General features: G+C 42.6%; 1 protein-coding gene across 7 annotated transcripts in view; it reads left to right on the top strand.

Annotated features, from left to right (window-relative positions):
• sulf2b (sulfatase 2b) overlaps positions 1 to 27,808 on the top strand; it is a 245,852-nt gene that overhangs the window by 25,641 nt on the left and 192,403 nt on the right. For 5 of the 7 annotated variants that reach the window (XM_067371773.1, XM_067371772.1, XM_067371774.1 and 2 more), the window contains one exon: positions 18,648 to 18,706. The gene's annotated coding sequence lies outside the window, so the exon portion shown is untranslated. Of the gene's footprint in view, positions 1 to 18,647; positions 18,707 to 19,021; positions 19,066 to 27,808 lie in introns of all 7 variants that reach the window. The other 2 variants (XM_067371776.1, XM_067371775.1) reach the window with 1 other exon arrangement.

Genomic DNA, 27,808 nt, shown 5'->3' with positions numbered 1-27,808 from the left:
GATTGGGTTGTTAAAATGATTTTGATTGCAGATTTTAGCAAATCCCTTAATACAATTGGGATCTCTTCTGAAACTTCAGAGCAGACACTTAAAATTTATGTCTGTTTGCCTCCATTTGCTCTCCATTTATTCTCATTGCATTCAGGCACAAAAATAGATATTAAAAAGTAGGAGATGTTAAATGCGGTCTGATTTCTTTCACAACAGTCCATTATTTCAAGATTATGCAACTGGACTTAAGCACAGTTAATCATCGATTCTCAAACGGGTGCAAAAGAAAAAAAATCTCAGTGAGCGCCAAAGTTGACTTGCATCCAACAGAACTAAATATTTAACTGAATGGTACATTTGACTCATGGACTGCAAAATTAATTCAGTAATTCCCAGTGAAGGCCGTATTTGACAGCATGTAGGCCTGAGCATAGACTTGTGCTGTCTTGCCAAAGCCAGGTGAACCAAAGGACATACTGAATGTGTGAGGGTAAAAATTTCGCTATGACTGCACTTACCCTTCCTCTGCTCTGAAATGGCCTTTATAAGAAGAAAGAGAATTGAAAATTAATGTGCAGTAGAGGGAGGGAAAGAGAGAGCGAGGGAGGAAGACATTTTATCCTCTGCAGGGACTAGTAAATATAAGCTGATGCAGCTGTCAAATATTAGCGATATCTGATATGTTGGAGCTGTAAGTGACTGCCATAAACGTGTTTAAAAGAACGCTTCACGCAGAGGCTTGTGTGTAAATGTGTTCAGCGACATAGGCTTGTTTACTAGTGAGAATGACAGAAAAAGCAGAGCCTGGGGATAAATCTAAATCGAGTGATGGTGTGTCTGTCTAATTGCTAGTGTACTTGTTAATGATTGTCGTCGGGATGTGAGCCTCCTCATTGCACCTTCCCGAGAGATGCTATCGTGTACACGAACACGCCGTGAACCAATTTTCCAACCCATTCTCTACAGTCAAATCAATTTCAAGCTCTCGGACAAGTTCTGCTAGCATTTAGTGAGTTTACTGGTCCTCTTGTTGTGTTTACTACCAGCGTACAATGAAGAGGCAGCAGGTTAAATTTTGCACGCACGCTAAAGACTGTGAAAAACAGATAAAACGCAAGAGCGTGAGATGAAAGTGAGCTCATAATAAAAGGAACAAAGTGAAGGCGCGAGGGTAAAAAGGGAGGCTTAATGACTGTGTTTGACTGACAGGGATTAGTGCTGTAAGCACACGCGGCGTGATTTGGGTAATTACAGTAGTGCTTTCCTGCTGAGACTGACTGTTACCTTGACACCGCAGCAGTGCTCTAAAGGAGTCCTTGAGGAGCTGCGAGGGTGACTTGACACTCCAATAAAAATGGCTTGGAGGAAAACAGATCCGGTATCACCCTTCGCCTTGTTAACATCATCAAATAAAACAAGTGCTTGAGGAAAAGTTACAAAAAGTGCAGTGATCTCCCTCTCCCTGCACAGACATCACTCAAAACTCTTGCCACAGGGCGCATTGTGGAACGAGAACTGAATTCTTGAAATGAAAACATTTCATGTCTTTAAAATGAACCTTGTGAAAAGAGCTGTATATACTAGATTTTCACATTTTCTCCAGAACTCGCCCATACAAAATGTGATGCCAGGGTGTTACTACCCTGTTGAAAAAAACAGCATATGCTGGTTAGGAGCATGGCAGCTGGTTTGAGCTGGTCCTTAGTTGGTCACAAGCTGGTTTAAGCTGGTCCTGAGCTGATTATTAGGACCAGCACTTGACCAGCTTAAACCAGCTCATGCTAAGGACCTGCTTAAACCAGCTGCCATGCTTCAAAACAGCTAACCAGCATATGCTGATTTTTTTCAAAGGGGTATGCAGATGCTAAGATGTTTTAGTGTGTTTCTATGCATTTGCAAGGGAGTTCTTAGAAATCACCCAGGTGTTACTTTATAGACCAATAGAATAGTTCAGCAGTTGGGATAGTTCAGCCAAAAATAAAAGTTTTGCCTTCAGTTATTCACTCATGTCGCTTTAAACCCATATGTCTATCTTTGAAACAGAAATAAAGATATTTTTAATGAAACCTGAGGATTTCTGTCCCTCCACTGAAAGTCCATTCCACCAATAAAAGTGATCCATATGTCTTCTTAAGAGACATGATTGCTTTATATGTTGAACAGATTTAATTTAGCCTTTTATTCACATATAAAAAAACACTTTATGCGTGTTGATCAATGCACATACTGTACATAGAGCACACCAAATATGGTAAACAGTATCTCTGTACTTCCTTGACACGTAAGAGCAAACCTCATTGGTTGAAACTTTTTGAAGTCTTATGCATTTGGAAGGACATGAGGGTGAGTGAATGGCAGAATTTTATTTTTTTGGGAAGGTCAAACTATCCCTTTCAACATGCATTTCATATCTGGATGGTATTTATATATATTTTTAGCCAAATGTGTTATTTTAGTGAAATTGAGATTCTATTAAAGTTTTTATTTATATTTTTTTAGTTAGTTTTCATTTTTATATTTTCTATAGTTTTAATTTTAATTTTAGTGAAAGTTTTGGTATTTTTTTGTTGTGCGTTTTTGTCACTTAGCTTTTTTTATATGTATATATATATTTTTTTCCATTAATTTTTATTTCAGTTTTAGTTTTAGTTATTTTAAAGTTAAGTTAAACTAAAAAAAAATAGAAATGTTGCCTCCGCAACTAGTTGACTATAATAACCCTGATTTACATTACATTTACCCATTCAAAATGCAAATGCATATTACATGACTGATTGTGTTTACCAAAATATTTCCATTATTTACTGTATTTGAAAAGATGTTTTACGTCATTTCTTGCATTTCCTATTTTTAAAAACAACACATTAAAGAATGTTTAGAAATTAAAGTGAAGTGATTTGAAGAAATGTTTTAAAGGGGTGGTTATGTGTTTTTTTTTCTAGGCTTGATTGTGTTTTGGGGGCACAGTTTAACATGTCTTAATGCTTCGGGTTTTTTTTAAATGCTGTATTTTTCATATATTTTATCTTTATTCTACACCTCAGTTTCCACTGTCATATGAACGGCTCGTTTGACTTCCTGCTTCTATGAAGCCACTCCCTCCGACATACGCAATGTGCTCAGATTGGTCAGCAGGTTGGTAACTGGCCCAGTCTGTCGTGATTCGCTGAAGCGTCCGGAAACGCCACGCCCCTTACCATTCGTAGTTCTGCGCTTAGGTGGAAAGTAAATAATAGCGCCTACATTGCTGTATCAAATTGAGCCGAATCAGACCCAGCAGAACCTCTCCAATCGCGGCTTTTAAAGGACATTTATGAATGGTATTTCATTTAGTATTTGTGTCAAAGTGTTTAGATGCTGTCACTGCTGTTTGTTAGCTTTCAATATACAGTTTTATCCTGATTAAAGCTTTACTGTTGCCGAATACATGACTGAGTAGTCGCATTTTTGTAAAGGTATCTTTTAATTTATAGCATGAACAACTGTTTGTCTATGAACATAGAAGTTTGTTGGTGTTTGTTGCACTAGAATTTAGCTAACTGGCTAGCAGAAACGAGTTGCTCTTTGTATATGTCCCTGATGCATTAAAAATAGCAACAGAACTATAACATTACGTTTAAAAGACAATAAAACGTACTTACAGTTTGGGGCTGATAAACAGCAGCTTCTGCTTTTAAAGTGGGAACTGCTTCATCTTTCAGTAAAAGTCTTTGTGTAAATCCAGCATTAAACTCGTGTAGATTCAGGAATCTGTCTTCAGCGCCGCATCCAGTGTAGAAAATATCACAGATAATAATGGGTTCTATATCTTTTGATGCATCGCGTCGCGCAGCTCGCGTTCGGTGTAAACAACTCTTCCGCTTCCATTATGCTGTGCCACATGGCTTCGCCCACTTTGTTGTGTGTTCCCGGGGGCGTGTTTATGTTAATAGCAAGGGTTTATGATGTCACCAACCCGGGAAGAAGCTCGTTGTAGTCCAAACCACCCGTTTTTGTAGGCTTTAAACTGCCATAACTTTAAAAGACAATATCTCCGTGTGCATTGAACTTTCAGCGCTGTAATTTTGCAGATACTGTTTATGCTCAAGCAGCAACATTACACACTAACTAAAGTTAAAAAAGTGAAATCGCGTGCAACCACCCCTTTAAAGCACTCTCTTTGTGGAGAGAAATATGACAACAAGATGAAAATCACAAGCCAGAAAATTTGAGGTTTGGTCCATGTCTGTAGCGTTAACCGTGCAAGATCAATTACGCATCAAAGTTTAATATTTTGTTCAAGTCTATAACCCTAATTATGAGCAATAATAATAGTGATGGTACCCCAGCAAACACTGCTAATTACTATTTTGTTGATACTGGAGCAGTGAGAATTGAAACGTGCAAATGTTTGCTGTTCTGAGCAATGTTTGCTAAGTTTATCCTCCATAAATGAGTTATAAAAATTTTCAAAATTGGTCATATTTGTCAAAAAGATTGCATTAGTGTGTTAAATGAGATCTGCATTATAACTTCTAAGGTGTGTATGTGTGGCTTCAAAAGATGTCAGGCCTCTGATAAAGTCCAATGAGACCTTTACTGCCCTTGTGCTTGTTTGTAGATCAGCCTTATAGATCAGGAGAAAATTGTACAAGCCTCTATATTGTGTTTGCATTGAACGCCCTCACCAGACTTGCATTCTAGCGCCTCTGTTTAGTTTTTCTATAGCTCTGTGTTAATCAGTTTGCCATCGTTTTTCCCCTTACATGTGACTGATTGCCTGGCTCATGTGTGAGTGTGTGGTCGGGCACTTGAAGGTCAGTAAGATGATTGCTCTTGCGGGATTTCTGTGCTGTTTATCCCCTCTTTCATCATCTGTTTTCCCCCCTTTCTCATCTGTTCTTGGAGTAAGTGTTGATAGGACCGTGTCTGCTTTTTAAATAAGTTCTGGCAGTTGTGCTACATGTCCCTGAGATTGGATTTTGCCAAACTAATTTCCAATCTCTCTCTCTCCCTCACACACTCCATCTTTCACTCACTTACTCTTTCTCTTTTATCCTTTTATGTTGGTTCGCAGCTACACGATGGATTGATCAATGAATTTCAATTTGGGCCCAAGCATGATTTGTTAAAGTTTACACAGGATGGAAAGGAGAGACAGGGAGAGGGAAGGAGAGATAATGATAGTATGGCCTAAGCTGGCATTCATTAAACCAGCCCTACTGGACTAGTCTAGCGGGGTTTAATTGGGTGCTTGAAAGGCCTCTGGAATCAATTGACTCTGAGAAAGAGATGAAGAGCGGATGAGAAATAGAAACAGTATAGGGATAGCAGATGGAATTAAAACTAGGCTGCCTGAAGGTTGCAACTCTCCTTGAATCGATTTCTGGACTTATGGGGGAACATAAAGTGTAAACTCGAGGCTATGACTAAACCCATATCATCCTCATTTCTGTACTTCGAAAGATCACTTGTTCCTAAAGTACCATTGTCCTAAAAACATTTGAATACCATTGCATTTTAAAATATCAAACCAATTTATCATACCAAATCAAAAGATTTTATAAAATGTATTATGACACCGTGGTTGTCAGATGTTAGTGGGGTTAATGTGATGAATTACACTTGTGGTCCACTGTCATGTGATCCACGACATCAGTCATGTCACTGTTCTTTGTCATTTATGAATATGAGCTGTTTCTCAATTCCAAGAACGCAGAGAACGGACTTGCGTTCTCGTGGAGTCCGGTCTTGCCAGGCGACCTTGAAAGAACAAACTCTGAAGGACTTGAGGACACAGAACGCATCATTTGAGAATTGAGATGTGCTGCGATCTTGTTACTCAACTGACCGTCCCAACATATTATAAGTGGCTAATGCACAATAAATACAACATAACATCACAAAGAAATGTCATAACCTAGCTATTAAAAGATTTATTTCGTATTATTATAGACATTGTTTTCATATCATTTTATTTATTTTTATTTCACCGTGTATATTTATGAAAATGAGTAGCCTTCGTGTTACATGCTTTGTCAATGTTAAGATTCTTATTTATATCCCTATAAAATACTACAGGCTTTGTTAAGGTTATCACTTTATTAAAATTAAGCAAAACAAATGGACAAATTTTTATTTTCACGAGCCGTCACGTCTATGCGAGCTTGTAGCGGGAATCTCATAAGTAAATGGTTCGGAAAAGGGAAGTTAGTTCAAAGAAAAAGTTTAGTTAGGTTTTTTTTTTGCTGATGCCAGTTGGTTTGATATTTTTATAATGCAATGTTATTCATATATTTTCAAGTGTAACCTATTTAATAAAATACATACCGTTCAACAGTTTGGGTCAGTAAGATTTTTATTTTATTTTTTTAAGAAATTAATACTTTAAGCAAGGATGCATTAAATTGCTCAAATATGACAATAAAGAAATTTATAATGTTACAAAAGATCTCTATTTCAAATAAATGCTGCTTATTCATCAAAGAATCCTAAAAAATGTATCACAGTTTCCTCTAAAATATTAAGCAGCACAACTATTGATAATAAGAAATGTTTCTTGAGCGTCAAATCAGCATATTAGAATCATGTGACACTGGACTAGAGTAATGATGCTGAAAATTCAGCAAAATTCACAATATGTAAGATTTTTTGATTAAAATATCCCAAAACCACTAGAACAATGTTATATATTTTGTTGACTTGTGTACTTACATTATCCCAGATGTTTCCAAGAATGTTTAAATCCAGAGAAATAAGCTATTTTTAACCAGGACAAGGACCGTTTCCATGTGCTGCCTATCAATGACATCATACCCGCGTTACCATCGATTTCCAGTTTTATTTTGTAGAAACCATGGAAACACCAAAGACGCTTTAATGTATGTTTTATTAGACAAGGGAACAACTGTTTTGATACATCAACAGAAAACTAATCATGTTATATAGCTCAATACGTTTAGTCTTATTGTTTGAATCTAGTTTTCTTAATTTAAGGTGATTTTACCATGCCTCAGAGAAAAACACTATTTTGTGAAGTAGCTAATATAGTATAATCAGATGCAGCTTTATTTTTAGTAACAGTAATACAGAATTTTCTCCATCATACAATGTTTTAAAATTAATTGCATGCCATTTATCAACACAAACCATCCAGCATTTAATATGATATTCTAAAATCTATCTTACTGCAGTTTGTAACAGTGTCTCACAGCAGCTGCCGAGCGAACGCACAGATTAACATTATAACATAATTTTCAACACATTTAAATGTATCAGTACCAACAACACTCAGCCCTGCTCTGCTTCATACTATAGTAACATTAATAATCTCATCCATGAATATGATTTCTGCCCAAGTGCCGTCCTGATTCTTTTCCACCGGCTGTGAGGTGAAGACGACATCTCCCATGATTCCGCACTCAATCTGTGCGTCATCAAGTTATGCCTTTGTTTTGAATAGACGACCTCTAGTGGTGAAAAATTACATATTGTTCCTTTAATATCACAGGAATAAATTACATTTTAAAATATATTAAAATGGAAAAACTGCAATAATAATATTTCACAATATTGCTGTTTTTATTTTTGATTAAATGAATGCACCTACAGTGGGTACGGAAAGTATTCAGACCCCCTTAAAATTTTCACTCTTTGTTATATTGCAGCCATTTGCTAAAATCATTTAAGTTCATTTTTTTCCCTCATTAATGTACACACAGCACCTCATATTGACAGAAAAACACAGAATTGTTGACATTTTTGCAGATTTATTAAAAAAGAAAAACTGAAATATCACATGGTCCTAAGTATTCAGACCCTACACCTGAAGGTTCTACACCAGTGGTTCTCAAACTTTTTTCCCAGTGGGCCGCACAATGGTCCAAGTGCAAGTCTCACGGTCCGCATATAATTTACATATGACGGCACCAATGCAAACCAATCAGATTTAATGTTATGGTATTAGCAGATAATATACTATTATTATACCAAGATGTTCCACACAATAAATAACAAATAAAAACTAACTTACTGACATTAGCTTTACAATAATAATCAGTAATGCTTAATGAACACACAAACTGTATATACACATCACTTTAAGTTGCTATTTAATTCTGTATGACTGTATGACTCTCTTCAACAGCATCGCAATAGTCACCAAACAATCACATAAACGCCTTAATGAGCAAATGTTACTCAGCTCTTTTTACAAACAACACTGAGCGCACTGTAGGCTAATTACAATGACGATATCAAGAATTCTGTCATGTCGCAATCCCTCGCGCAGCATCGGATCCGCGAGCGCGCGCAGAGTCCATTCTTCTTACCTTTACTGCTGATGCTGCGACTCTTCTTGTTTGCATGTTCCTTCATTCTATCTTCCACATTTAGCTTTTCTCCTTTAATAACAAATTTGACCATTTTGAGGCTTAAATTTACAAAATTAATGGCTACTGTTTGAATTCTTCTATAAGCGCGCACTTGTGTTTGTTTCGTTAACTGAGTGATTGCGTCATTAGCCTACATTGCCTAAAGTATGAAAATAATAAACGCTCACCAAAATTATTTTGTATGACAAATAAAGCATTATAGCTCATTTATATTTATATAATTCACTTTAATTTAAATTTTAAAACAAAAATAAATAGTATGCTAATTTTATTATTATTATTATTGTGGTCGGCATATCGCGGGGCGCATTTACATTTGTGACGGGCCGCAGGTTGAGAACCACTGCTCACGTACCCATTCAAACGCTTACTGCAGTGAAGTGTCACGTCACGTCGCGCGACTCGTGTCCAATTACATCAAAAGTATATGCTCACTGGATGTCATGGCAACTGAATCACGGAGGAAAACTTTAAATATCTCGCCTTCGCTTTAATTTCGGACCATCTCCAAAAAGACATAAAACACTAAACAAATGATTTTGACATGCGTTTATCAAAGTAGGAAATCCAGATTTGTAATCCCTTACACACAATTACTGCTGTTGAAATACGAAATGGAGGCGGGTCCGGATTGAATTCCCTCCGGGTCCAGATCCGGACCGGAGTCCGGACTTTGAGAAGTGCTGTTCTACACCTTCATTTGAGTCCAGCTGTGTTTGATTATACTGATTGGACTTGATTAGGAAAGCCACACACCTGTCTATATAAGACCTTACAGCTCACAGTGCATGTCAGAGCAAATGAGAATCATGAGGTCAAAGGAACTGCCTGAAGAGCTCAGAGACAGAATTGTGGCAAGGCACAGATCTGGCCAAGGTTACAAAAAAAAATTCTGTTGCACTTAAGGTTCCTAAGAGCACAGTGGCCTCCATAATCCTTAAATGGAAGATGTTTGGGACGACCAGAACCCTTCCTAGAGCTGGCCATTTGGCCAAACTGAGCTACTGGGGGAGAAGAGCCTTGGTGAGAGAGGTAAAGAAGAACCCAAAGATCACTGTGGCTGAGCTCCAGAGATGCAGTCGGGAGATGGGAGAAAGTTGTAGAAAGTCAACCATCACTGCAGCCCTCCACCAGTTGGGGCTTTATGGCAGAGTGGCCCGACGGAAGCCTCTCCTCAGTGCAAGACACATGAAAGCCTGCATGGAGTTTGCCAAGATGGTGAGAAATAACATTCTCTGGTCTGATGAGACCAAGATAGAATTAAGGCCAAAAACTTCTAAGCGGTATGTGTGGAGAAAACCAGGCACTGCTCATCCAATACAGTCCCAACAGTGAAGCATGGTGGTGGTAGCATCATGCTGTGGGGGTGTTTTTCAGCTGCAGGGACAGGACGACTGGTTGCAATCGAGGGAAAGATGAATGCAGCCAAGTACAGGGATATCCTGGACGAAAACCTTCTCCCGAGTGCTCAGGACCTCAGACTGGGCCAAAGGTTTACCTTCCAACAAGACAATGACCCTAAGCACACAGCTAAAATTACAAAGGAGTGGCTTCACAACAACTCCGTGACTGTTCTTGAATGGCCCAGCCAGAGCCCTGACTTAAACCCAATTGACCATCTCTGTAGAGACCTAAAAATGACTGTCCACCAACGTTTACCATCCAACCTGACAGAAGTGGAGAGGATCTGCAAGGAGAAATGGCAGAGGATCCCCAAATCCAGGTGTCAAAAACTTGTTGCATCTTTCCCAAAAAGACTCATGGCTGTATTAGATCAAAAGGGTGCTTCTACTAAATACTGAGCAAAGGGTCTGAATACTTAGGACCATGTGATATTTCAGTTTTTCTTTTTTAATAAATCTGCAAAAATGTCAACAATTCTGTGTTTTTCTGTCAATATGGGGTGCTGTGTGTGCATTAATGAGGAAAAAAAATGAACTTATATGATTTTAGCAAATGGCTGCAATATAACAAAGAGTGAAAAATTTAAGGGGGTCTGAATACTTCAAGTACCCACTGTAAGTGAGCATAAGAGACTTCTTTCAAAAACATTAAAAACACACTGACCACAAACTTTTGAACAGTAGTGTATATACCAGTCTCACTGACACGTGCATTACTCCAGCTCAATCAGTCTGTCTAACTGTACGTTTACTCAAGAACACATTCAACTCACATTTCTACAGCGTGGCTCAGTACAATTGCAGGCAGGAGCTCTGGTGTGGTTCACCATTGCTTTTTTAAATTGCCCCACGGACCAGCGGTCATCAGCTTGTCTTACCAGGCTCAGCAACTATCTAAATTATTAATCTAAGTCTGGGAGCTTGGACACATCACAGCAAACCCCAGAGGCCAGACAGGTCTACTGCCCAGACTGAGAGACAGCGCATATCAGACATTTTACCCTGTATCTTTTTTTGATAAATGTAATGTAGGTTGGAGCAGTGGCCCTGTGGTTAGTGCTCCAGACATGAAAACCAATGAAAGAGAAGCAAGCTCAATTCCATCTCATATGATCCCTCTCCTTTCTCTGATCATTTCCTGTTTCCTCTGTACTCAGCTTTTGAGTATGAAGGCACCTTCTAAATAAAATAAAAATATAGCTACCATTCAAGGCCTATATACACATTCGTAAAAAGGTATAATGTTTTAATTAGCAAGCTTGTAACCATCTCAGTCATATATGGAAAAGACCAATTACAGCCAATACAGACAGTTTTCCATAGGAAATTTATGGTTTATATAGTTTTTAATGGTTATGGAGATTAAGCCAAAAACCTTGGAGTCTAGTTCGGCAAAGTTGGTTTTGGAAATAATCCAATATTTATCAAACGATTTGATTGACAGTGGCAGTCCTAGAGGCAAAGTTGCTCAGAATGAGGAGTTCTACCATGTGGTATGAATGTTGTGGGCGTGTTTAAAAAAAATGCGTGATACACAATTCTTTACGCACGTGAAAAACCTGAAGGCACCCCCCGGTGGCCGATTTCTTCTGAATTTCTCACAGGCCTCTAGGGCTGTGAGTCAAATAGGCCCAGTGAATTTCGTTTCGAACTATACTCGCATCAACTGATTTAAATATGTTTTTAGTACATTAATGGATCTTGAGAGAGGAAATGTCATTGCTGGCTATGCAGGCCTCACTGAGCCATCAGATTTCAACAAAAATATCTTAATTTGCGTTCCGAAGATTAACAAAGGTTTTACGGGTGTGGAACGGCATGAGGGTGAGTAACAAATGACATTATTTTCATTTTTGGGTGAACTAATCCCTTAAAGACAGTTATATACCATTTCAGCATATTATGTTGAAATTCGTCTCTGAGAGAATATGTAGCATCAAACAGCTATGTCACTTTTACTTTCACTTTCTGTAGTGAATACTGACCGAGGTTGAGACTTTTTCACCAGCATAACCATTGCGCAAAGTTTGCACATTGCTTCTTGTGTGATATCCATTGGCTCCCCTTCTTGTTTTAAAACGAAAAGATTTTCAATATTATGACGTATCTCCCTGCCACTGCCTTTACATCTAAACATGAACTTGCGCACTGCGTAATGAGTGTTAACATTGCACTGCGCATGTGCCCCAGAGACTTCTGAATACGATTGAGAAAGTAGTCGAATTCGATCATTTACATGGTAATTTTTTGCTGTTGGATCGGATTAGAAAAGTAACAAACAACCCCTTCCAATCCGAGCTCAATCGGATCAATTAAGGTGTTTACATGATCGTTTTTCAATCCGATTGAGCCATCAATCTGATTACAACTGAATTATTTGGGTGCATGTAAACGTAGCCAATGTCCTCATAGACAATCGTGGCACCTTGGACAAAGACACTGCTTGCCAATTTATTTAGGTCGATCAGACTGAAGGCCTTTGCACACTGAGTCTGAAATTTTCGAATGCGTTTCTACATATTAGTGATCCTAAAAATTTGTCCTTTGCACACCGAGAGACCTTGCACACTGAGTCCGATGCGTATTAATGAATCCTTCGTGAAAAAATTCGCAAAACAATACAAAATGAAGTCTTCAGGCAGTGAGCATTATTTAGTTATCCTCTCTCTTCTTAAAAAGAGAAAAAGAAAGAGGAAATATTGGGTCCATCCAATCCCAAGATTACGTAGAGAGAGAGGAAGGAGAGTTCCACCTCATCAAGGAGCTGCGTTTCAAAGTTTACTTCAGGATGTCAGTGTCTCAGTTTGATGCTCTGCTAGTGATACTGGCACAATCTGTCTTTATATCTGTCTCTTTGTATTCCACACGTTGTTTGTCATACAGTGCTGCTGCTTTGTGCTGTAGACGTTGTGGTTCACCTTGTCCGATGGCATTCGGGATTTTGACGTTCTCATGTACGGTGGCTCTAGATTGTCAAAACTTCTCTCAAAATGCGTGCCACGGATGCAAAAAAGGCAGAAAATCTAAACAGATCCGAATTTTTTTATGATGTGCGAAAGTTTCGGAGGCAGTGCGTAAACGTGATTGACACAACGTGAGGTCGCATTTATTTTTTAACATGCGAAAATTTCAGACACGAATTTCTGACTCGGTGTGCAAAGACCTTAACGGTGAAATAGTTACAGCCATTTTTATGTTTTGTTGCTGTTATAGCACCACCAAGTGGCTAGTCACCACCATCTTTTTCACGTGACCACAGAACGAGCTCTTACATATGTGTGCTGAGTTTGGTGAAAATATCCCATTCCGTTCACGAGCTACAAAAAATCCAAAATATCCGAAAAGGTCTGTCCCATGCATCCGATGTGCTGTTAATCACTTATGAGGTCACTGTATGTATTTCCTTCTCTTTTCTCTGAACAAATGAGTCAGTATTTCTTAAGTGTTGTATTAATTTCTGGCTTGTTGAGGAAGCCGTGCAGCCGCAGGAATTAATTGCTTCTTTGCAGTAGTTATGTGAAGCAGCAGCATGCTGCGTGGTGATTAAAAGCGCTTCACATGGAATATGAATAAGAGCATAAATCACGCCGAGCGGTGGGCCACGTAATGAGAGAAAGTGCTCTCGTGGTATGTCTGGGTCAATCCGCGATCTCAGCGATTACTGAAGGTCATGGGAGGGGAGGAGTCGAGATAAAGAAGATAGCAGCACAAAGACATTCGTTTTTTTGCTATTTCCATGAACTGAAGTTACAGGGAAATTTTACTCCTGTAAAAAAAGGTTTTATGTCCTGTATCCCTTGTGCCCTACATGTTAACCATAGATATTGTAATGTTAGTAAAATCATTAGTTAACATCAAATAAATAAATACATGCTGTGCTTAACTTATATTAAATATTAATTTAAGATTTTTCCATTTATGAGGGCTGACGCAAATGTTTTGTGTATTTGTTTTATTTTGTGTATTTGTTTTGCTTTGCTTTTTGTTTTGTTTTTTGTTGTTGTTGTTTTTTTCTTGGCTTTTTGTTTTGCTTTTCGTTTTTTAGCTTTGTTTTTTCATTTGCTTTTAGTTTTGTGCTTTGCTTTCTGTTTTGTATGGAAGCTTGTTACTGCCACTGAATAAACAACCAAAAAAAGCTAATTGCGACTTTTTTTTTCTTGCAATTGCTAGTTTATATCTCACAATTCTGACTTTTTTCATAGAATTGCGATATATGAACTCATAATTGCAAGTTATAAAGTCGGAATTGCTCGATACAAAGTCGCAATTTTGAGAAAAAAGGTATTTTTTCCGTCAGAATTTGACTTCATAACTCGCAGTTGCAACTTTTTTTATCAAGCAATTGACTTTATAACTCGTAATTGTAACTGTATATCATGCAATTCTGATTTTATAACTCGCAATTGCGATTTTATATCACACAATTTTATCTTTATAACTCGCAGTTATGACTATATCACGCAACTCTCACTTTATAACTTGTAACTGTGACTTCATATCACACAATTCTCACTTATAACTCACAATTGCAAGTATTTATCTCGCAATTCTGAGAAAAAGTCAGAATTTGCTTTGCGTTTTGCTTTGTATTTTACTATGTTATGCTTTGATTTTGCCTTTGTGTTTTTGTTTGCTTTTTGTTTTTGTTTCTGAATAAAAAAAGCAGATAGTAGCACAAAATCCACCATGTTTATGCATTTTACCTCTAAATTCTGTAGTTACAGTTGAGGAGATCTTCTTCAGGTTGTTATATCACATTTCCACTAATTGTGATTTTCCTAAAAAACACCATTAGGGGCCTAGGTCACAAAAATAAAATAAGAGATGGAGAAAGAGAGGAGAGAAATCATGACACATGGAAAATGGTGACAGACAAACAGAGAGGGATATGAAAGCCGCCTGTGTATCAGCTTTCTCTCACCTATCCATCACCTTGGCGGCAGCAGGTCTGTGGTTGGGCCTGTTTGCTGTCACTGAAGCTGTAGTGAGGGAAGCAGCCATTTTACATCATTGATTTACATTAGTCAGAGAAGAAAGCTGAAGAATGACTGAAGGGAGTGACTCACACGCGCGCACACACGCTCCCTTGTGTGCAGCCTTTTAATATTGCATTGAGTGTTTGGTGTCTGCTTTCTACTTGATGGGGTTTAATTTAATCTACGGTGGCTAACTTTCTCTCTGTGTGGGGCTCTTTTCAACGCGCTGACAATTACGGAGCGAGAGGAGAGGGGGCAGAAGAGGAGAAAAGCCAAAGTAACAAGACAGAAGATGGAGAAAGAAAAGAGGGATTATGGATGGAGGAAAACATAAGTGGGAAGAGAGAATAAGTGGAAGATTAGAGGAGAGGGTGATGGAGTGACAGAGGTGTAGAGGAGATGATGGCTAGAGGCAGGATGCTCAGTGATGGCTGAGTGTGTGTCTCCTGTCAATGTCACCTTAACGTGTTTCACTGCTGCAGAGAAAGACACTTCTTTTCTTACAAAGACTCTAGGGGCCAGATTTACTAAACGGGGAAAATTAGTGCGAGAGCGCAATACCACAAATATTCCAATGGGAGTGGCAATTTTTGCGTGTGATCTACTGCTGACGCGCAAATTAAAGAACACAGACGCAGTCAAAACATTTACATAATGACCAACACAATCTAACAAGAGCAGCGCAAATTAGCGTTGGGTCACAAATAAGCAAGCTGATGCTCATCAGGTGCGGGTCGACACAGGTGAAAGTTGTTACATGTAATATACGGATAATGTCTTCCTCTGTCATTCCAAAAGAAATGAATACGAGTGGAAAATATGTTCTCCCTTCTACCACGCGCTCTCTGTGCCATGCAGCCATGGTGCAAAATTGGTTAAGACATGCTTTTTGTAGGCGTTAAATAATGGCGCAAATACCTGTAAATTGACTAGCGCAATCATTAGTAAATTGCGTCGCGTGATTCATTTAAATACTCTCCTTCCATGCATTTTGCATCTGAAAGGGAAGCTCCTACAAATGCTTATGCTTTAAGGTCAGCCACAAACAACTCAGTCCATGCCTGTTCAGCACTAATTTTGCACTACATGCGTGTCTTTAGTAAATCCAGACAGTAGTTTTTTAACGCCAAAAGTGGGTTTTTGCTGGTGCAAGCTGTTGGTAAATCTGGCCCTAAGTGGTTGACCTGATTGGTTCAGACCTTCCTCAATTAACCCTTCGCAAAGACCTGCCCCCCTTAGTTACTGTTGCTTTGTCCGACAAGTCATGACGCTGTCACGCCACACAGAGTTAAAAATACATTGCGGAGCAAAGAGGACACTGACAACACGTCAACAGACAAGACAGAGCAGGTGACTTATGATATCAAACAAAAATTTTTTTAAGTAAATCGAACAATAAATCTGTTTTGTGGCTCTTTAATGTGTCGTGACTGATTGCTGTAGTGCCGCAGCTCAAGCAGCTCGTGAACTGATCCTCTATTCTTACAAGTGAGAGGGAATGTTGTTTCAGATGTCAGTACGCACCATTTTTCAAGTTCAAATCCACCGAGGTTTAATCTTCTAACTCCTGACTGCTTTGTCGGACCAAAGTGTGGATTCTGCATTATGATTGGTTAGATCGCTTGTCAATCAAACTCCCAGCGAAGGGTCAATTGCTCAACTTTGTCCAATAGTGTTGTATCTTATGATAACATTTTACTTTCTGACTTTTTCTGCTTTAATAAGACCCGTATCATGATTAGTTTTGCTCATAATTTGGGTGACAGATATTTCTGAAGTATTACACGTTGACATAGAATGATAGCAAAGAATAATAGCAATTTTGATAATATTACTGAATTCTATTTATCTTCCAGAAAATATTTTAATACTGTGCTTTGGCTTCAAGACAGCATATAACAATTTAAAAGGCAATTATTCCTTTTTTAAATGTATTTTTGCATCAGTCACAGTTAAGATATTACGTATAATGCATTTTTAAACCTCATTTATTTATTTGTTTGTTTTATTAATGTGCTTTGGCTTCAAATCAAGTATTTAACAATGTAAAAAGCTATTTAAAAATATACATATATTGTGTTTATAATATTATACACTATTTTTCTCTCACAGTACAAATGGGTCTTTATACATGAAAATAAATATTTGCCTCTATATTGTTTAAAGTGAGCCCCTCGCAAGGAGAATGAAAATACATTTTACAAAAATATATTTTTAAAGCTGTCAAAGCTGATTATTATTAATATTATTATGTTTAACACACGTACCAATTTTGATTATATTACAGAGTTTATTTATTTATTTTTGTATTTACTTATTTTCTAGATAATATTTTAATAATGTTTTGGCTTTATTATATGCCAATTATTTATTTTTTAAATGCATTTTTACAAAAGTTAAGTTAACATTAAGTTAATTATTAAGTTTAACACATCTGCCAATTTTGATAATTTTATTTATTTATTTTTTTCAAGTAATAAATTAAAATGTGCTTTGTCTTCAATACAGTGTATAAAATAGCAACATGTTGTTTTAGAATATTAGATTTACTATTTTTCTTATATTTCAGAAATGGGGTCCTTTGCAAGGTGATCACTATATTTGGGGGTCCTTGGGATCAAAGCACTTTAAAAACCCTGTTGTCTTTTGACTTGGTGTAGTAAGCATGCACCTAGCAACAATCTAGAACACCCTAGCAACACATTAAAACCACTCAGAACACCTTAGCTACAAGATAGCAACACCCAGGAACCCTCCCATCTTGGCAGTGAAGGGAGTGAAGGGAAATTATTTGAGTTTAGGGAGTGGTAATGACATCAGGATACGTCGCATGCCATGCTTGACCATGTTTAATCCACATGACGTCATAGTACCCTTTGACCCTGACTCTAATACATTTTGTTTACCAAATTTCACACATCGCAGAATAGCACATGCACAAATGCACCTACATCTCAACAACTGGCTTCTTGAGGTTGAAAAGAACACCATTTCAACCCTCCTTTTGTCTCGGGTGAATGGTGGGCCACTAATTACCTCTCCTCCCCTTTCAGTCTTCGCTCTTCTGTAATACAGCTTAACATATTCACATCCCACCCTAAAGATGTTCATGAATATGCATGAGCCCCCTCAGTTTAATCCTCATGATTGACAGGTTGACATCTTAATCAGAGTGATTGATGGAGCACTGATTCCATTCGATCGGATATTTTCTCCTCGTCCCTCCCTCCCTTTTTCTCCTCATACATTCCTATGGCCGTTCCCACACTGTCATTAGCCATCACGCTAAATAACTTAACCTCCCTCGCTAAGGTCTCTTTAAGCTCTCGTCCTGATTGCTTCGTCTGAATAAACTTGTCGCGCTCTGTTTTGCGTGAGTGTGTTTGTTTGTGTGTGTGACGCTCACTAAGCCCCCCTGCTCTGGTAATTGGACCTGCTTTCTCTCAGCGGCCTCCAAGCGCAGTAGGAGCTGGCAGTGCGGTGGGAAAAAAAAGAGGGCAGAAAGTCATTCTGCGCGTCCAAATGCACTGCACAAATCCATGACATCAGTATTCTGGTCAGACTTCAGTTCAGACACAAAGAAAAGAAGTGAAAAAAGAGGGAAAGGCAAGAGAGAGAATACGAGAGTGAAAAAAGATGCACGCACAAAAGTCTTTTGACTAGGAATTAAATGTGGCCTGTAGCTGGCTCTTTTTTCATACCATGTCTTTTGGAGCAAATAAGTTTCAAGCTCACAGAACAGAGAAATCAATTGCTGCCATTTAGAGCAAGCAGCTGAAAAAAGACCCTCGGAGAGATATTGAGAGTTTGACACAAACACACACATACACACACACACACACAAAAAAAAAACATGATGAAATAAATGCTTTAGTTTTAAATGGGTTTTCTTCCTTGTTTTTCAGAACAAGGTGGAACCAGACACAACTAGAACAGCCGTGAGCCTGATACTCTGGAGCGGCAGGTGAGTGGCAGGACGTTGGATAAATGACATGGGCACATAGCCAAGTCTTGATGAGAAACTGTCTCATTCAAAAAAGCTACCCTCTTGTATTGGACATGTTGATTATTCTTTATATTGAACAGAAAAACAAAATCATTTTTTGAAGTACTGCTTGTAACTAGGGATGCACAGATACCATTTTTTAAGGACCGAGTACGAGTACCGATACTGTTTTCTAGTACTCGCCAATACCAATACTGATGCCTATATATATTTCTTAATTTCTCTCTCTCTCTCTCTCTCTCTCTCTCTCACTTTTTTATTTTTATTTTTTAGTGATGTTGCAGTTTTCCAAGCACAACACAGTGAGACTAATGAATGTAGGACAGCTTCTTTATTATTATTCTAATTAAAAAAATTATAATTTTTATGTGCTCATCACAAACTTAAAGAACAAAAATTTCACAGTGTCCAATAACCTTCAAAGGGCATAATTACCAATATATATATCGTCTCGGTTACATAGGTAACCCTCGTTCCCTGAAGGAGGGAACGGAGACGTACGTCGGACAGACCGACGAATAGGAATCTCGCTAGAGAGGCCAATCTACTTCGAGTGTAACTAAACGAGCCAATGCACATTGGCATGCAATCATATGCATCAGCTGCTCGCCTCGCAGCGCGGGTATATAATGAGCAGCAGGTGCGTTGCATCTTCAGGTTTTCGCTGAGGAGCCGAACCCAGCAGGCGGCAGCATCAGCAGGACAACGCCTGTGGCGACGGGACGTACGTCTCCGTTCCCTCCTTCAGGGAACGAGGGTTACCTATGTAACCGAGACGTTCCCAATCAGTCGGTCACGTTCGACGTACGTCGGACAGACCGACGAATAGGAATCCCTACCAAAGCGCCACAGGGGCTGCCCTCTTCCAGCGCTCTGTCGTGAGCCACCTGAACCCCCTTGCCTAAGGACGGTGGGACCAGGCTCACGCAGAGAGGGTTGATCACTGTTGTTCCCAAAACCCACTCAGTGCGACAATTGGATAACGCTGGGAAAGCGTAGCCTTACATGCGATAAGGAACGCTGCGGAAGCCATATCCTTCCCCGAAGGAGTTATATGGATAAGTACATATGGACTAACCTTGTAGGTTGTACAACATATGGAAGAACTGGGGTGACTCCACTCGGGTGAGAGATGGGTTCTCCCAGAGGGAAAGACACAGGCTTCGTTTAGGAGCAGCCGTGGAAAAAGCCATATGGGATCCCCGTAGGGTCACACATATGGAACCCAGCCTAAATCCGGTTCTCAAGGATACAACGGAGTATAGGCCTGGCGCCAGACGCTCCGCCACGTCGGCTGCCGAAGGGTAACCGGAGGACTCAACAGGGTCTGCCCGTAGGGACTCTCTGGAGAATAGAATGCGCATGTAGCGCAGCAAGCCGACACTAAGCCGGGGCCTCTCCGTGCCTCTGACCTGAGGCGAGAACACGGGAGGAGACCGGCTCGACACGAAGGCTATAGTATCTAGCGAACGTGTTAGGTGTCGCCCAGCCCGCAGCTCTACAAATGTCTGTTAGCGAGGCGCCACGAGCCAGCGCCCAGGAGGATGCCACACCTCTCGTGGAGTGGGCATGCAACCTGAGCGGGCAGGGCACGCCCTGAGCTTGGTAAGCCAGGGCGATGGCATCCACTATCCAGTGGGCCATCCTCTGCTTGGAGACAGCCTTTCCCTTCTGCTGGCCTCCGTAACAGACGAAGAGCTGGTCTGAGGTCCTGAAGCTTCGAGTTCTGTCTATGTACAGTCGCAAGGCGCGAACTGGACAGAGCAAAGCCAGGGCTGGGTCTGCCTCCTCCGAGGGCAGCGCTTGCAGGCTCACCACCTGATCCCTGAAGGGAGTGGTAGGAACCTTGGGCACATAGCCAGGCCGGGGTCTCAGTACCACGTGGCTGTCACCCGGCCCGAACTCTAGGCACGATTCGTCGACCGAAAATGACTGCAGGTCCCCTACCCTCTTGATGGAGGCCAATGCCACCAGCAGCAAAGTTTTCATAGAGAGAATCTTTAAGTCTGCTGACAGCAAAGGCTCAAAGGGAGCAATCTGGAGTGCTCTGAGCACCAGAGTAAGGTCCCAAGAGGGTATGGAGGGGGGACGAGGAGGATTTAACCGTCTCGCCCCCTAAGGAACCTGACGACCAGGTCGTGCTGACCAACAGATTTGCCATCTATGTGGTCGTGGTAAGCGGAGATAGCAGCAGAATGGACTTTGAGGGTGGAGGGGACAGCCTACGCTCCAACCCTTGCTGCAAGAAGGAAAGCACGACACCGATCGAGCATCTTCGGGGGTCTTCTCGGCGAGAAGAGCACCACTCGACGAACAGGTTCCACTTCGAGGCGTAAGCACGTCTCGTAGACAGTGCACGTGCCGTGATGGTGTTAAGTACCTCGGGGGGTAAGTCACCTAGAACCTCCGCGTCCCGTCCAGGGACCAGACATGGAGTTTCCAGAGGTCTGGACGCGGGTGCCAAAGAGTGCCCCGTCTCTGAGAGAGGAGGTCCTTCCTCAGAGGGATGGGCCAGGGAGGGGCTGTCGCGAGGAGTGAGAGTTCTGGGAACCAGGTCCGGTTGGGCCAGTAAGGCGCAACTAACAAGACCTGCTCCTCGTCCTCCCTGACTTTGCACAGGGTCTGTGCAAGTAGGCTCACTGGGGGAAACGCATATTTGCGCAGGCCCCGGGGCCAGCTGTGAGCCAGTGCGTCTGTCCCGAGTGTTCCCTCGGTCAGAGAGTAAAACAACTGGCAGTGGGAGGTTTCTGGTGAGGCAAACAGGTCTACCTGAGCCTCTCCGAACTCTCTCCAGATCAGCTGAACCACCTGGGGGTGGAGTCGCCACTCTCCGGGCAGCGCAGCTCGTGATAGCTCGTCGGCCACACGGTTGAGCACACCGGGGACATGAATGGCGCGAAGCGACCTCCAGATGCTTCCGACTCCACAGGAGGAGATGGCGGGCGAGTTGCGACATGCGACGGGAGCGTAGACCACCTTGGCGGTTGATGTACGCAACGGTCGCAGTGTTGTCCGTACGGACCAGTACATGCTTGTCGCGAAGCAGGCCTTTGAGGCGGCTCAGCGCAAGGCGTACTGCCAGCAACTCGAGGCAATTGATGTGCCAATGCAGATGGGGTCCCGTCCAAACCCCTGAGACTGCATGCCCGTTGTACGTGGCACCCCAGCCGGTGGCAGAAGCATCTGTGAAAACCACAGCATGCCGGGACACCTGTTCTAGGGGCACTCCTGCCCGGAGAAACAAGGGGTCCGACCACGGACTGAAGGTTCGGCGGCACTCCTGAGTGATTGGCACCCGGAACGTGCCGCGTTGCCACGCCCATCTCGGGACTCGGCCGTGAAGCCAGTGCTGAAGCGGTCTCATATGAAGCAGCCCGAGCGGTGTTACAGCCGCTGCAGCCGCCATATGCCCCAGGAGCCTCTGAAAAAACTTCAGTGGGACCGCTGTCCTGCCATTGAACGTATTCAGGCAGTTCAACACCGACCGAGCACGTTCCTCTGTGAGGCGTGCTACCCGTTCGACCGAATCCAACTCCATACCGAGAAAAGAGATCCTCTGCACTGGGGCGAGTTTGCTCTTCTCCCAGTTGACCTGAAGCCCCAACTGGCTGAGGTGCCTGAGCACTAAGTCCCTGTGTTCGCACAACTGATCCCGAGACTGTGCTAGAATGAGCCAGTCGTCCAGGTAGTTGAGAATGCGAACACCCTGTTCTCTCATGGGAACAAGGGCTCCCTCCACGACTTTCGTGAAGACGCGGGGAGACAGGGCCAGCCCGAAGGGTAAGACTCTGTACTGATATGCTCGACCTTCGAACGCGAATCTCAGGAATGGCCTGTGTCGCGGAAGAATCGAAACATGAAAGTACGCGTCCTTCAGGTCGATCGCTGCAAACCAATCTCGGGGACGGATGCACTCGAAAATGCGTTTCTGCGTAAGCATTTTGAACGGTAGCTTGTGAAGGCTCCGATTCAAAACTCGCAGGTCCAAGATCGGTCGTAACCCGCCGCTTTTCTTGGGTACAATGAAGTAGGGGCTGTAGAACCCTGACCTCAAATCGGCTGGAGGGACCGGCTCTATCGCGTCCTTCGCCAGTAGGACTGCAATCTCCGCACGCAGAACAGGGGCATCGACATCTTTCACTGAAGTGAAGAGGACGCCCCTGAACTTGGGGGGACGCCGGGCGAACTGAATCGCATAGCCGAGCCTGATGGTCCGGAGGAGCCAGCGAGACGGACTGGGGAGCGCTAGCCAGGCTCCCAGAGACCGCACCAGCGGCACCAAGGGGACCACCGGCGTACCCGCCGCGGGGCAGCGAGGTGGAACGCAGGGACGCGGCCCGGGAGGCTCTCTGTGTGAGGCGGCCCGAAGCGGGGTCACAGTGTGCTGTGCAACACTTACCTGCCTCCACGGGTGGACAGAGGGAGCAGTCGAGGATTTGCTTACCTGCTGCTCGCTGCTGTCCGCTGGCGACAGAAGAGGTGGATGAGAGTGGTGAGGTTCTAGCCCTCCCACTGCTCTCCGAGCCCTCTTCGACCCGGAGATAAAGGAAACTGCTCTTTTCTTGAAAATTTGGGTACCGCTGGCCGTTGAGCCAGCGGCGGAACAAAAGGAAACAACAAAAGATTCTCCACCCGGCCCTCCTCCGGGGGAAGGAGTGGTGCATTCACCACCTCCTGAAGAGCAGTCCCCTCCATCTCCGGGTCGCCCGTCCTAGGGCCGCTTGGACTTGGCCTTGCCACCCTTCTTCTTGGGGGGTGGCTGGACGGGCTGGGCGCCCCGCCCGCGACCGGCTCCACGGCGCCGCTTGGATGGAAGCTGCTGCTGCTGGGGCGCGCCCTCGGCGACGGGTAGTCTGAGGTGCCGCCGGCGGTGGAGGTGCAGCAGCTGACCGCCTCGGCAGGATGTGACTGATGGCCTCAGACTGCCTTTGTACAGCCGAGAACTGTTGGGCAAAGTTCTCGACCGCGTCGCCGAAAAGGCCGGTCTGGGACACGGGGGAATTAAGAAACCTGACCTTGTCGGTATCCCTCATGTCCGCAAGACACAGCCAGAGATGGCGTTCCTGGACCACCATAGTGGACATCGCACGACCCACTGACCGCGCCGTAACCTTCGTCGCTCGAAGCGCCGAGGTCCGTCGCGGCACGAAGTTCCTGGAGAACTTGTGGATCATGACCACCCTCGTGCAGGTCCCTCAGTGCCTTGGCCTGATGGACCTGCAACAACGCCATAGCGTGTAAGGCAGAGGCAGCTTCCCCACAGGCCTGATAAGCCTTGCCGGTAAGATCCGACGAGTACTTACAGGCCCGGGAAGGGAGAGACGGCTCCCCCCGCCAGGTGGAGTTAGGGCACAGTTGCATAGCAACGGCCCGTTCCACAGGGGGTATGCGCGTGTAACCCTTCGCTGCCCCGCCATCAAGGGTGGTGAGGGAGGAGGACCCACCGACACGGTTTCGGGCAGTAAAGGTGCCGTCCACGTGCCCGTGAGCTCTTCATGCACCTCCGGGAAGAAGGGCACTGGGGTGGGGGGCTGAGAACCAGCCCTGGCCACCCCGAGATACCAGTCATCCAACCTCGAGGGTTCGGGACACGGTGGAGGATTCCACACGAGCCCGACCCTGTTGGCGGCCCGGGAAAGCATAGCCATCATTTCCGGGTCCGTGTCGGGCACAGTTGTCACCCCCGAAGGAGGCAACTGCGCCGACTCATCCTCCCCAGAAGTATCAGGCTCACCCTCCGATGCAGCGATCGACATCCGGTCGTCTGGGGGAGCTCCGAAGGAAACGGATGGTACACACCTCTGGGGTGGTCCACCACGTTCCGAGGGCAGCTCTACTGGCTGCGGAGCGCACGAGGGGGGAGGGTTCCTAGGGGTTTGGTTTCCCGAAGGAAGCGCGCTCACCATTATCCTCAAGTCACCAGCCCCGCCGCTCGCAGCAACCCTCTGAGGAGGATTGGAGCGAGGCGTCGGGACCGGGACTCCACCCCTTTGCAGAAAGTGGAGTCTCGACCGCAACTCCGCGATGGTCATCTTCCCACAATGGGTACATGACTCATCCACAAACGCTGCCTCAGCGTGCCTTAAGCCCAAGCACGCGATACAGCGCTGGTGACCATCCCGAGGCGCCAGGTAACGACCGCATCCAGAAACACACAAGTAGAACGACATCTTTAAAAAGACGCGAACTACTCGTGTTAGCTCTTTCAAGGACTGACTTTTTTAGGTGCTGAAGCACGCAGGGGAATAGCCGCTGCAGCACAGACAGGGAATGTGCAGCCTGTCGTGTGCACTCTCCTTGAAGGCGCTCCTCTTACCAGCTGTAACAACAGCTTTTTAGCGCTCTAGGCGCACCGTTTCACCAGCCGTGAGAACGGCCTTCACGCTGATTACAGCTTTGCTCAATCAAATTAAAGGCAAAAACAAAAACAAAAGGAGAATCGGCCCCGCTGCTGCGCTGTCCGCCTGCACCTCGCAACAAAGAGACGTCTTGAAGAGAGACTCGTTCACCACACTCGCTTTCAGTAGCTGTCTTCATAGAAGGTTTGGCTCCGAAGCGAAAAGCTGAAGATGCAACGCACCTGCTGCTCATTATATACCCGCGCTGCGAGGCGAGCAGCTGATGCATATGATTGCATGCCAATGTGCATTGGCTCGTTTAGTTACACTCGAAGTAGATTGGCCTCTCTAGCGAGATTCCTATTCGTCGGTCTGTCCGACGTACGTCGAACGTGACCGACTGAATGGGAAATAATTGTTGTTATATGAAAATAAATTTACAAATTACAAACAATACAACAAATACTATAAAGATACAAATTAAATAAACTTGTTTTTTAGATACAGTAGGTTTATTTACCATGTATACATTTATTTAACATCTTTTGTTGTTTTATTAACATAAACAAATATAGGCTACGGTCACTTTAAGACCAAATCCATGGACACTGACACATATCCTGTTTTCACCCAAATGTTTACATTGACTTAAGCCATAACCGACTGTATTTACTCCACACAATTGACAACTTGACAACTATGTGTGCATTTGACCATTCAGGAGAACTGATCGTGCGCTGTCTGAGAGAACTGGGATCGTTCTCAAGAAAGAGAGAGTGTGCGACAGAGAGAGTGCGCTTCTGGTTTGTGTCATTCAGTGCGATTCTGCCTATCCCGCCTTCACTAATCGATAACAAATTGAGATTGAAAGCATGCAGTTCATAATGTGTGTGTTGTCATCATTAATTTTGAAGTATTTCCACACGTCTGAGGCTGACATTGTTTCTGCTGCTGCCGCCGGTGTCTCTGTGCACGGACAATTCTGTCGGTTGCGTCACGTGAGGTATCGGTCTTTGGTATCGGGGGTATTTTTACGAGTACGAGTACAAATACAAGTACATGAGCATGGTATCGGGCCGATACTGATATCGGTATCGGTGCATCCCTACTTGTAACCATGGTATAATTACGGTAATTCCATGGATCTATAATACACAGTGGCCTCAAAGTGTTTGGACACTTGATCTGCACTTAAAATAATTTTAATTTTATTACATTAGATACAATACAGTATTTTAACCCCAGTGTCACAATAAAAAAGAAAAAACAATGAACACATAAGCAGTATGCACTACTGTTCAAAAGTTTGGGGTCATTTTACATAGGGCTATATTGAACATTTGAAAGTGTCCATATATTTTTAGTGACATTGTATTGCATGTTACAGTACGGAAGCTTGTTTCTGCCATGAAATAAAAAATAAAAAAGGTAATTGTGACTTTTTATTTTACAATTCGGAGATAAAATTGCGATAAAGTCAGAATTGCATGGTATAGGGTGCTTTCACACTTGGTTCGATTGCCTAGACCGAATCTGAGTTCGATTGCTCCCCTTTGCCCCTACTGGACTGTGTTCATATTATATTATTTGGGTCCGACCCGCAGTTTGTTTGCGTCATCAAACCAGCAGCTGTTCACCTACCCGAGTTGTGAAAGCACCCATAAAGTCGCAATTGCGTATTCTAATGTCCAATTGTGAGGGGAAAAAGACTGATGTTAGGATAATCATGTGATTATGAGAAGATGAGAGCCTATACCATCCAGAGTTTCATGACAGAACATTGTATTTGGGTTAAATATGGACAAAGCCAGCGATTGGGTTGTTCTAACCCAGCGGTTGGGTTAAATGTGTGACCCAACCTACTAGGTAGTTTTATTTATCTCAAATATTGTTTAAACATTATTGTATTGCTCGCTTAAAATGAACCCAAAATAGGTTGGAAATTAACATTTATTAATATGTTTTTTTTTTTTTTTTCAGAATTTGCATGTTCTCACAAATCTGAGAAAAAAAAGTCAGAATTTGGAGATATAAAATTTATATCATGCTGTTCTGATTTTATAAGACGCAATTTCGAGTTTATATCTCACAATTCTGAGAAAAAAGTCAGAATTGTGAGATATAAAGTCAGAATTGCATGATAAAAATGCAATTGCAAGGGAAATACTTTATATCTCACGATTCTGACTTTTTATCATGCAATTCTGACTTCATAACTTGCAATTGCAAGATTTTTTTTATTTTTTTATTTAGTGGTGGAAACAAGCTTCCATAGTACAGACTCATTAAGAATACTATTAATAGGGTACATGTCCGAAATGGTATTACTATAGTACATGTCCAAAAAACATTGTATAAAAACATCATGATACTTTGTGTGTGAGAGTGAAGGAGTGCATGCTATGATGTCTACACTGCAGATAGGAATTGTTGATGCAGAAGGAAAAACAGAAATGACTGTATAAATATATGAATGAAATAAAAAGGATGAAAGTAGGACACGGGGTCAGAGCTCTGTGGGGTTCTCAGCTACAAACACACGCACACACAGCATGACCTTTTAGCATGGTAGATCGACCCTCACTGAAAACACACAAATGCTTCATTACTTCTGCCTCATAGTCACTCACAATGTCCTGACAAAGAATGACCTCACATACATACGGACACACACAAACACATACGTTTGGACACACCTACTTATTGTTTTTATTAGCATGGG

This window comes from Chanodichthys erythropterus, chromosome 20 (assembly GCF_024489055.1).
Source record: "Chanodichthys erythropterus isolate Z2021 chromosome 20, ASM2448905v1, whole genome shotgun sequence".
Classification (NCBI taxonomy): domain Eukaryota; kingdom Metazoa; phylum Chordata; class Actinopteri; order Cypriniformes; family Xenocyprididae; genus Chanodichthys; species Chanodichthys erythropterus.
Note: the sequence above shows the minus strand (reverse complement) of the source record. Positions and strands in the feature narration are given on the sequence as shown.